The sequence below is a fragment of the Chiloscyllium plagiosum genome, chromosome 18 (genome assembly GCF_004010195.1).
Source record: "Chiloscyllium plagiosum isolate BGI_BamShark_2017 chromosome 18, ASM401019v2, whole genome shotgun sequence".
In the NCBI taxonomy this organism is placed as follows: domain Eukaryota; kingdom Metazoa; phylum Chordata; class Chondrichthyes; order Orectolobiformes; family Hemiscylliidae; genus Chiloscyllium; species Chiloscyllium plagiosum.
The window spans coordinates 11,970,720-11,982,964 of NC_057727.1; the positions used below are offsets into that span (position 1 = coordinate 11,970,720).

Here is a 12,245-nt window from a genome sequence, read left to right on the forward strand (position 1 = left end):
TACATAGTATCAAAATCGAAGGTAGAAACTTGTATGGCAACAGCAGTTAAGAGGAAACATCAAACTATTATATAAATGGCAAGCAAACAGCACAACAAAGTAAAAGTCCAGATCATTACATGATGGCCCGACAAAATCAATAATTCCTAGTGAGAATCCTCATGATGTCCATTTAGAATGGAAGTAGATTAAGAGATCAGCAGTTTTGCAAAGGCTATGCCACAAAGAAAGCCAATGTAACAAAGTTTAAATCTTCTTTGTATTTTTACCCTTTTTAATGCCACAAAAGGCATTAAGCTAAAGAGGAACACAGATTATAAAATGCGAAGTGTAAAAGGCAACTTTTTCACACAGAGGATGGTATGTGTATGGAATGCCGTGTATGGAATGCAGACTCATTCCTGATGAAGGGCTTATGCCTGAAACGTTGATTCTCCTGCTCCTCGGATGCTGCCTGTGCTTTTCCAGCTCCACACTCTCGTTATCTGCAGTCCTCACTTTCTTCTCCCTGTGTATGTAATGAGCTACCAGCAGAAGCAGTGGAGGTTGGTACAATTACAACATCTAAAACACATCTGGATGGGTACACGAATAATAACGTTATAGAGGGATATGGACCAAATGCTGGCAAATGGGATGAGATTAATTTAGGATATCTGGTCAGCATGGTTGAGTTGTTTCCATGCTGTACATTTTTATGACTCTATGTGATCTAGAATCTGGGTCGAGACTGTGGTGCTGGAAGAGCACAATAGATCAGGCAGCATCCGAGGAGCAAGAGAATCGACATTTTGGGCATAAGTCCTTCATCAGGAATTAACTCATTCCTAATGAAGGGCTTATGTCTGAAACATCGATTCTCCTGCTCCTTGGATGCTGCCTGACTTGCTATGCTTTTGCAGCACCACACTCTCGACTCTGACCTCCAGCACCTGCAGTCCTCACTTTCTCCTAGCGATCTAGAATCTGGCAGTAGGTTTGATATGGTACCCTGTGTATTGGTGCCTTTGCGTTTTAAACCAAAGAATTAGAAACTGGAGCTGCAGAACATAAGGAAGAATTTTCTGTCTCTATTAAAACAAATTATACGTTTGAAGCTCTGTTTCAGAGCCACACACTTGACAATTGCAGATTCACAGGCTTGAATATTGAAATATCTCACTGAAATTTTGCTGAATTTAACAAAAAAGATGGAGAAACAAGACATCATCTTTGGCGTACAATTTCCTCCTACATTATGCATAAAGCATGAAATATCAGACAATGACAGATTTTCACATTAGTGAATGGAAGAATACATGTAGCAATATACACAGCACCTGCTCAGCTGTGCATTTACTAAAGTTAATTTACCAGCCTGTCACACTTTACAATTTCAACAGGTGTCCTGGGATAATTATAACAGCAAGATTACAATTTTCAAATAATATTTCTGACAAAGATCTCTGATTCCACCTCATATTATTACACCTAACAAATCATTCTGCAAAACCATTATTCTTGCATATTCTGCCCTTTACTGTCTCCTCAACCATCAGCGCCATCATTAGATCTCACTCACACATCTCAGTGCTGTTTCAGAAATCATGCTGCCTTAAAATTTGCCAGTACAGAACCTTAGTAACAACATTCGTTGTGCACAGCTCTTTGTATGCAAAAATACTCCGCGATAATTATGAAATATGGTTTGACGCTATGTAAAGACAAGTAATTCTTGAGAGATTTTTGAGAAAACAGTACTGGATTTTCAAGTAGAAATTAAATTTTTATCTCCTTTTTCCTCAGGAGGTGCTGGCCCCCATTGGACATAGTTCCATAAAAGTGGCTATTCCTCAAGTGTGAATCCCAACAATACTGGGAAGCTATTCTGCTAAAGAAGGCATCAGCGCTTAGCATAATCGTGTCCTCTAATGTTATCCTCTGAGAAACATATCTTTCAGCTGGACAGAATCAAGAACAGGAGCTCTTCCTGATACCCTTCCCTTAGAGTGAAGGCATTGAAGTCAATGTTGACACCCAATGTAATTGGCTTAACTGAAAACAGCTACTGACTGAACCTCAGACCTTCCTGGTGTGGAAGGGGTTTGACTCATTTCCAACTTTCAGTCTCCTCTCTCTAACTAGAACCCCACCCCCCACTGAATGTTGCCATGGTGATATCATGACTCCGTAAAGGGTTGATCTGAATAGTTATACTCTGGAGTGCAGTGAGGGGCTGGGAGTGCAGCTCTCCAATCCTTGTGTAAAGATTAGAAAAAGGATTTCATTTCTATAGAAAAAAAAGCACAATATTTCAATTTCCACACACAGTGAATTAGTGACAGTAGTTATGTAAGTAAGGGCTGGTAGCCATTTTGAGCATGGTTTAAACATCACCCGCTTCATTGTATCACTTTCTTTAATCTGAATCACACAGTAAATTTTATTTGATTAGGACCTCCTGCAGTTCTACTTCAAAGAAGAATTCTCAAGTACCAGACTCTGACATGCCAATTCAATTATATTTTGTTTAAAAGGAGTATTAATTTTGCTGTTGTTGTGTAAAGATTGTTAACGCCTGTGAATGCAGTGTCAAATAAAGGCTCCCAGTGCTAGTGAATGGAATACTTCTGCACTGAGCTCAAGACTTAATGCATAATCCCAAAAGTCAGATGTCAGACAAAAGCTAGCTCTAACAGTGTCAACACACGGTAAGAAGATGGTTAGAAGATGGTAATGTCAGAAGATGATTATCATAATGACATCTAAAACCCATCTTGTTCATCAATGGGCTTTACAGCTGTAAATCTGGTGTCCTGAGCAGGTCTGGGCTATTTGAGACTCCATGCCCAGAGCAATGTGTTTGACTCTCAACTTTCTTATGCATTTGCATCAGACTGCTTTAAAAACCTCTTCTAAAAATAAAACAGAACAGACCACCAAGTTGGAGGCACCTGACGCAACCAAAGGCCCTCTCAGCCGATCCGGCCCCGCAAACCTGTCTCACCAACATTGGAGATGTGCCAGTGTTGGGAGACTGGTCCCATGGACAGCTTCACATGGTCAAGCTCACATGATTATACCCATCAAGCAAAATCCTAGATTCCTCATCCACCACTTTTGGGTACGTCTGTCTTACTGGCAGGACACCAGAGGTGGCAGCACAGTGGTTTGCAGTCAGGGATCAGTGGCTCTCGAAGTATTCAATATTGACTCTGGACTATCCTGGCATTTGGTCAACATGGGCAAGGAAACCTCCTGTAGACTATCACTAATTGTCTCCCCTAGTGTCTACCCCTAAGGGTGACCCAGTACCACCAATGTGACCTGTCCTGGCTAAATCTTTATGGACCTATCTGCTGAATTAAGCTAAAAGCAGGTGATGTGAAAACAAACATCAATACAAAACCGAATTGGTTTCATCCTCCCCAATCTGCCTGTCACAGATAAACTGTTCACGACTGGGTGGGATGCTCTTTGGAGGGTCGGTGTGAACTTGATGGGCCAAACGGCCTGCTTCCACACTGTAGAGGATTCCATGACTGTACTGACAGGAGTAACCAACACGTGGTCCTTGTGAAGACAAATCTGCATCTTCACACTGAAGACATTCTATCGTGTTAGAAATATAGAATGTAGGGACAAGAGTAGGTCATTCAGTGTTTCAAGACAATTCAATATGATCATGGCTGATCATCCAACTCGGTATCCTTTCCCACTTTCTCCCCATACCCTTTGATTCCTGTAGCCCTAGATATTGATTCCTATAGCCCTCCTTATTGAAAGCAATGTGGTATGGCACTATGCGCTAAATGGGATGGATTCAGTCTGGATTTAGCAGCTCAAAACTGAGCATCCATAAAGTGCCGCCGCAGAATCATATTTCACCACAATCTGTAAGCTCAAGAACTGACAAATTTCTCACTTTACCATCACTATCGAGCCAGAGGACCAGATCTTGATTCAATGAGAAATGTAAGACAAGAGGTCTGGAGCATTGTGTGGTATTCCCAAATAAAACAGAGCACCAACCCGGTAACCTAAGAGTCAAGGCTAAACAGTGGAATTAAATTTGTTGTTGACAAAGTTAGGTGATCCAAAAATCAATGTGAATCCTTCCACATCCAGTGGTGAGTGATAGTGGGCATCCTAAATAAATAACTGAAGAAGACTGCATAATATCTCATGATAGCAGAGTCCACTGCACAAGTACAAAAACAAGGCTGAGGAATTTGCAGTAACCTTCCACCAGAAGTGCCAGGTAGATAATCTCTATCAGTCTCCTCCTGAGGTTGTCAGAAACAGTGACACCGGTCTTCACACAACTTGATTACTTCCAAGCGATAAAGAAATGGCTGAAGGCACTGCGGACAGCAAAGGCTACGGGCCTTAAACAACATCCCGGCTGTAGTATTGAAGAATTTGCTCCAGAGCTTGGCTTTACCTCAATCCAAGCTCATTCCATCAGAACAGGATTGGCATCTCCTGACAATGTGGCATCAAGAGACCCTGGCAAAATTGAAGTCAATGGGAATCAAGGCAGGGCAGTGCAAAGCTGGCTGGAGACATCAGCACAAGAGAACAAAAATATGGCTATTGGAGGGCAACCACCTCAGTCCCAGGAGATTGTGAGGGATTTGCATCAGTGTCTTCAGCCCAACCATCTTCAGGTGCTTCCTCTATGATCTTCCTTCCATCACATCGTCAGAATGGGGATGTGTGCTGATGACTGTGCCATAATTAGTACCATTTGCAATTCCTAGGATAACAAAGCAGTCTGTACCTCCATGCAGAAAGACCTGGACACATTTCGAGTTTCAAAATGATAACTAGTAGATAATAGTCATGCCAGACAAGTGCCTGGCTTTGACAATCCCCAACTGCCGCCTGACCGTTAAGCCGACATACTGGAAACAGATTCACCCACCAGTCAGCTCATTACGATTTGTGGGATAGTTGCTGTCTTTGCTTACAAGTGAGAAGTCACTACACGTCAAAATCAATTCATTCCTCATGAAGCATCCTTAAACTTCACTGAGTGACTTGACAATATGTTCTGTAAATGCACACCTTCCTTTTTATTACTGTTCTAGTACAATAAAAACTGCACCACTTCAATTTTGATTCGTGATGCGCTGACAATGATACCCTCAAATAGAATAATGACCTAGAAATGAGGTTATAGCTTTTCAGCATTGGGAAAAACAAGACTACAATTTCCAAATGGCCCTATAAAATGCGTACAAGTGCATGGACTCATGCACCAGTTGTTAGTTATCTGTCAAACACAAGGAAGGAATTTACAATCCTGCTCCATTGCATTCCATATTTTCTTTGATATTTTTGCATCTCCGTCCCCATCAATCTATCTCAGCCTCGGTGAGTTAACACCCTCACTACTCTTCGCAAAGATGCTGTTTCTCTGTCATTGCTTCTCCCGTCTCTGATATTGCTGACCTACTGCGGCAGAAGTGTCTATCCTTTGACCAGCTTTTCCCAACAAGTGGCAAGACAGATCGGAAACAAGGTCATATCGCCCCTCTTGCACATTTGATGGCTAAGTGGGTTTCATAAAATTTGTCCAATACTTTTTAAAAAAAAAAATAACACTAATTTGTTATTAAAACCTATTATATCAGCAACTATTTCTTAGGTGGAAGTCTCTGTTTTTGGTCACTCACACAACCGTTTGCTAGACTTCAAGAAGGCATCAGCAATGTTGTTCGGTCAGAAGTGAAAAAGATACGACAGACCTCTTAGACCTCTCGCAATGCCATCAGTTTTTATACAATTCATTCTGTCACATGGATTAGAAGCATCTTATAAAAAGGTGTCCCACAAGAAGTATGAAATATTACATCAGCTTCCACTTAAGGAACTGTCAACACCTTTTCACTTTCCAAATTCATTCACAAGCAACCTATTGAATTTGTCTTTCTATAATAAGCAGATGTAGCTTTACTTGTTAACTGAGCTTTTGGTCATCAATCCTAATGTCTCCTGACATGGCTTGTTGTCATATTTTGTTCCATAATGTCACTGTGAAGTGACCCACTGTGTTTTATTATATTAGAAGATGTCATATAAACACAAGTTACCATTCAGATGTGACTGATTCTCTTGCAAACATCATATCTTTGAAAATGTCTATGCGCAAAAACCGAAGCTAGTATTTTTATTATATAGATTACTCATCTTAAAACATTTGCATCTGTCCTCCAAGCAAGCAAAAAGATCATTATACTGGAGGGAAATTTTCTTCCTGCTATTCCCTGCTTTTTTTTAGTCTTTCCTCACCTCTAGAGCTGACAAATTGACAGTTTCAGCTGAATGCGTAGAAAGTGATGTTAAATATAATTTGGCCCAATATTATTCAAAATACATTTCCCCATCCCTTACAAAATCAATTCACTCAAGAGACAAAATGTTCACTATTTACAAGTCAGGAAGTTAGGTTAGTTAAGACTTTAAGTATTTTGAAATAATTGCTTGTTTAGAGATACAGAAAACTAGGAAAGGCTACATACTCACATTCAGATCACCCCAATTACATCAGGCTTAAAACTTATCCATGGACAAGATATCCTTTGACATATGATCAGCTTATTTCTGTGCCCATTGTTGTGTTCTTCCTATTGAGATCTATGCTCAATCAAGAATTGGTCTGTTATTATCCTGCATGTCTCGAACAGTGTAACAAATCATTAATATGCAATAAAATCAGTGACGGCCTTTAAATGAGTTATTCCATTAAAAAAACTGTTTCGGCACTGAGACATTGCTTCCACTGAAGGGTTTGCTGTCACACATTTGAAAGTTAATTTTGAGAAATCTGTCAAGTGACTTTCCATGCCGCAACATTTACCTAAGGAGCAAATTAATATCTTTTTTACTTTATTTCAGCAATTGCTCATTTGTTAATTGTTCACTTAAATGGGCCACCCTGTCTCATAAGTCCTATTGTAATGTAGGCCATGTGAAATCATGATCTCCTGACCTATTATTGCCAAAAGAAGCCAACTAAATACAACTTTGTTCTTATTCTACAGCTGTTTGTAAAGTGTAGTGGAGCAGGGCAGCATTGAAGAGAACATTCGATGCCTATAATAAGAGTGTGGAGGCTCAGACTGAGATTCTGTTAGATTGCAAAATTGACAGTGCTAGTGTTCTCTTTCAAATTAGTATTGGGAAAACTCTGGGAAAGTGCACAGTCCAGAAAGACATCACCAAAAGAAAGATAAAAAAGAATTTGCAACTCACCTTTCCACTGATAAAAATGCCACATTTCAGCATCTCTTTCTTATCTGAACGTATGCAGTGCAGTGTACTTAAAAGTTGACCTAAGGTTTCTGTGATAAGTGACAATGACTAATCTGGGTCATTGCACCTGAATACAATTGACAAGCATAATGGAGAATAAAGGTCACATACAGGACTTTTAAAAAATATTTAAAATCATCAGAAACAGCTAGATTTCCCAGTTTAAAACAGGAATTTTATTGGTCATATCACCGTCATTTGCAAGCTTCTCTGGAGCATAAAACAAGGCATTTATACAACTCAACTTGAGAAAAACCGAATTATCTTTCAGAAGTGACTCTCTGCATTGGTTGAAAACAAAATAAAGGTGGAAGGGATGTTCAAAGGCAATCTGATTATAACATTTCAACCATCGGATTTACTGTGTAGCTTTTATGAAGTAATTCCAACCACAGGGATTAAAATATTTACGACTTCCAGCAAATTGTCACTGCACCCAAAAGAAGATTTATTCTGTAGCTGGTCATTAATTTGAGTCAGGGGCTGGTGGAGGTGGCACATGATGCCCAGGGAAATATTTAACTCATCCCCCCCATAAACGCATCCGCAAACAGGCACAGATTCTAAAGGATCAATAAAGGGGATTTGAGACCAAACCTGCCCACTTCATAACATATTTCCTCCACTTTATTTTTCAGGTCAGCTTCCAAACCAGAACGACAGCAGCTATGTAAACTCGCCTTCAGTTTATCTTCTCCCAGTTACATTGATAAATCCTTTATTTATTGGTAAACCCCCAAACTAAAATACATTTAATGATCAGGATCTTTGCCGCTGCAATAGATGATATCAGATGTGAAAATATTTAGCCTTTCTTATGCAAATACACAAGTTACAAATATTCTCCAAAACAAAACAGTCCCTCTGTGTTTAAAGCTGAATATAATGAAACACTATTATTTTAGTTAGTGCTGGGAGTGTTAGAATAGGGAAGGATAAACAGGTCAGTTAAATCACAGTTATATCCTCAGTCAGCGCATTATTGAAATGGAATGGGAAACATTGGAAGACACAAAATGTGACACAAGTGAGGGAGGAAGGAATCTTTGGTAACAGTTTGGTGTTTCGTTTGAGGAAATGAAACTAAATGTGAAGGCTAACACAGACTGGAATGGATCAACCCAGAAGAATGAAGTATCTTTGGACCTGGGAACACACTGGTACGTTCTTGCTAATGACAAGCTGCGAGGAAAGGCTATCTGTCGGCCATGTAGCTGGACAATTGTGTCCAGAATGGAGCATTTGTGAACTCAAGAGTACATTATAAAGTGTAGCTCCAAAAGCAGCAAGCGTTCAACTCGTCAGGACACTGACAAAATACGAAAAATAAAGATCAGCTCGCCTCTCCCTGATCTTGGAAAAGTAACAAATAAAGGTAACCTCAGAAGTGTGTCCAGATTTTGGGAGGGGAGTGGGGGCGATGATGTGAAATCTGGCGCCGGCACATTCCAGATCTCCGCAGTATTATGTAATAGTGAGGAATTAAGCTCTGTTCTTTACGCACACTACCTCTCCAAATTAAATAGGGGCGACAATCAAAGCTAAATAACCGTTAAGCAGGAACTTGACTTTTGCTGTGGAAAATCTTACAAGGAATACATGTCCCAAAATCCAGCCCCTCACACAAACACACACACACGTGCAAACACACCAAAACTAAGTAGATGCATTTTTCACTGGCACCCCCAGAGCAAAGTGTTGTCCACTGTAACTCTGTCAGTAACTACTTTATGCAGACGAGGGTGCTGTTGCACAGTCGAGTCCTCTTCATCCATGTAACACATTTAAACCCCAACACTGTTCTGACGGAAAAAAAAACAAAATCTGGATTGCTATCAGTGGAAGTTCATTTTTGTTTAAAAAAAGGTCCATCTGTTAGAATATTTTGAAAATAAGAGGATTTAAAAAAATCAATCCGCTGTGTTGTCTGGACCAGTCCACAATCACACTGCAACAACAATTCGATTTTTTGACTCAGTCGCAATTTTCTTTCAGCGGAATTTTCTTTCCATTTAAACCCGTTTCCAAACAGAATGACAGGTCCTCGGCTTTGTACGTTCCAACTTTGTTTCAATGTACAAGAGACAACACACACGCAAACTGAATACAGCCCCCAAACTGGGAGCATGTCGGCAACAGCCCCAGCATTGGTCACCAGACACGTTTAGAAAAATTTTAGCCAAAACCTAACTCAAAATGAGTCAACGTTAAATGGTATTTTAGATTGCCGCTTTTAACCTGTGAGCCTACAGACAACGTTTGCAGCCAGCACATTGCAAACCTGACAGCACACCGAGATATAATACTTACTTTGTGTGGTGGATGTGTGGTCTAATTCCTGCGGCACCTGTCCGGTTAAACGTGTCCCAAGATTGTGTTTATTTATAAGAGGAGATCAAAGTGATTGGAGACCCCGTTAGCGAGTTCTCTGCTCTGTTTGGATGAGAAATAAGTTGCTCCAAATGGACCACTATCCTGCGAACCATGGGCATCAGTCTCTTCAGCGAGCCACATGTGCTGCTCTCCGATCAGTTGCTGGATGGTGTTTGAGTCGGTACGAGACTGAGTCAGGCGAACACTGTTACTCAGAGAGAGACCAGCGAGAGGCAGAGCGGTGCAGCGCAGGCTGGGTGTACACTGACTGCAAGCGATTAGGCAGAAACGGAGGAGGGGGATGGTTCATTCGACACCCAACACTAGGGGACGGTACATTACACACCCAACACTGGGGAGGGTACATTACACACCCAACACTCGGGGAAAGGTACATGGGGGAAAGTACATTACACACCAAACACTGGGGAATGGGTACATTACACACCCAACACTCGGGGAAAGGTACATTATACACACAACACTGGGGGAAAGTACATTACACACCAAACACTGGGGAATGGGTACATTACACACCCAACACTCGGGGAAAGGGACATTACACACCAAACACTGGGGGAGGGTACATTACATACCCAACACTGGGGGAGAGTACATTACACACTCAACACTGGGGGAGGGTACATTACATACCCAACACCGGGGAGGTTACATTACACAGCCAACACTGTGGGAGGGTTCGTTATACACCCAACACTGGGGAGGGCATATAACACACCCAACACTGGAATAGGGTACATTATATACTCCAACACTGGGGAGGCTACATTACACACCCAACATTAGGTGGAGGGTACATTACACACCCAACACAGGGGAGTGTACGTTACAAGCCCAATACTGAGGAGGGTACATTATGCACTCACCATAGGGGAAGGGTACACTACACACCCAACACTAAGGAGGGTACAGTACACACCCAGCTGGGGTTGAGTATATTACACACCCAACACGCGAGGAGGGTACATTACACACCCAACACTGGCGGAGGGTACATTACACACCAGACACTGGGGAGGGTACATTACACACTCAACACTGTGGGAAGGTACATTACACACCAAACACTGGGGGAGTGTACATTACACGCCCAACACTAGGGGAGGCTACATTACACACCCAACACTGGAGGAGCGTACATTACACACCCAACACAGGGGGAGGGTACATTACACACCCAACACTGGGGAGGGTACAGTACACACTCAACACTCGGGGAGGGTACATTACACAGCCAAAACTGGAGAGGCTACATTACGCACCCAAAACTGGCGGAGGCTGCATTATATACCCAACACTGGGGGTGGTAACATTACACACCCAACACAGGGGGAGGGTACATTACATACCCAAAACCGGGGAGGCTACATTACACAGCCAACACTGTGGGAGGGTTCGTTATACACCCAACACTGTGGGAGGGTACATTACACATCCAACACTGTGGGACAGTACATTACACACCCAACACTGGGGAGGGCACATAACACACCCAACACTGGAATAGGGTACATTACATACTCCAACACTGGGGAGGCTACATTACACACCCAACCTTTGGTGGAGGGTACATTACACACCCAACACAGGGACGTTTACATTACAAGCCCAATACTGAGGAGGGTACATTATGCACTCACCATAGGGGGAGGGTACACTACACACCCAACACTAAGGAGGGTACAGTACACACCCAGCTGGGGTTGAGTATATTACACACCCAACACGCGAGGAGGGTACATTACACAGCCAACACTGGCGGAGGCTACATTACACACCAAACACTGGGGAGGGTACATTACACACTCAACACTGTGGGAAGGTACATTACACCCCAAACACTGGGGGAGTGTACATTACACGCCCAACACTAGGGGAGGCTACATTACACACCCAACACTGAAGGAGCGTACATTACACACCCAACACAGGGGGAGGGTACATTATACACCCAACACTGGGGAGGGTACAGTACACACTCAACACTCGTGGAGGGTACATTACACAGCCAAAACTGGGGAGGCTACATTACACACCCAACACTGGCGGAGGCTGCATTATATACCCAACACTGGGGGTGGTAACATTACACACCCAACACAGGGGGAGGGTACATTACACACCCAACACTGGGGAGGATACATTACACACCCAACACTGGGGAGAATACATTACACACCCAACACATGGGAGGGTACATTACACACCCAACACTGTGGGAGGGTACATTAAACACCCAAAACTGGGGACGCTACTTTACACACCGAACACTGGGGGAGGGTACATTACATACCCAAGACTGGGGGAAAGTACATTCCACACCCAAAACTGGGGAGGCTACATTACACATCCAACACTGGGGGAGGGTACACTACACACCCAACACTGTGGGGGAGGCTACATTACATACCCAACACTGGGGGTGGGTACATTACACACCCAACACTGGGGGAGGCTACATTACACACCCAACACTGGGGGTGGGTACATTATACACCAAACACTGGGGCAGGGTACATTACAGACCCAACACTGGGGAGGCTACATTACAC

General features: G+C 42.4%; 1 protein-coding gene across 2 annotated transcripts in view; it reads right to left on the reverse strand.

Moving 5' to 3' along the window:
• Positions 1-9,949, reverse strand: part of LOC122558854 (caM kinase-like vesicle-associated protein) — a 143,983-nt gene extending 134,034 nt beyond the window's left edge. Inside the window, exon 1 of one of the 2 annotated variants that reach the window (XM_043707701.1) lies at positions 9,610-9,949. The gene's annotated coding sequence lies outside the window, so the exon portion shown is untranslated. The remainder of the gene's footprint in view (positions 1-9,609) is intronic. The other variant, XM_043707702.1, reaches the window with a different exon arrangement.
• Positions 9,950-12,245: the final 2,296 nt, after the last annotated feature.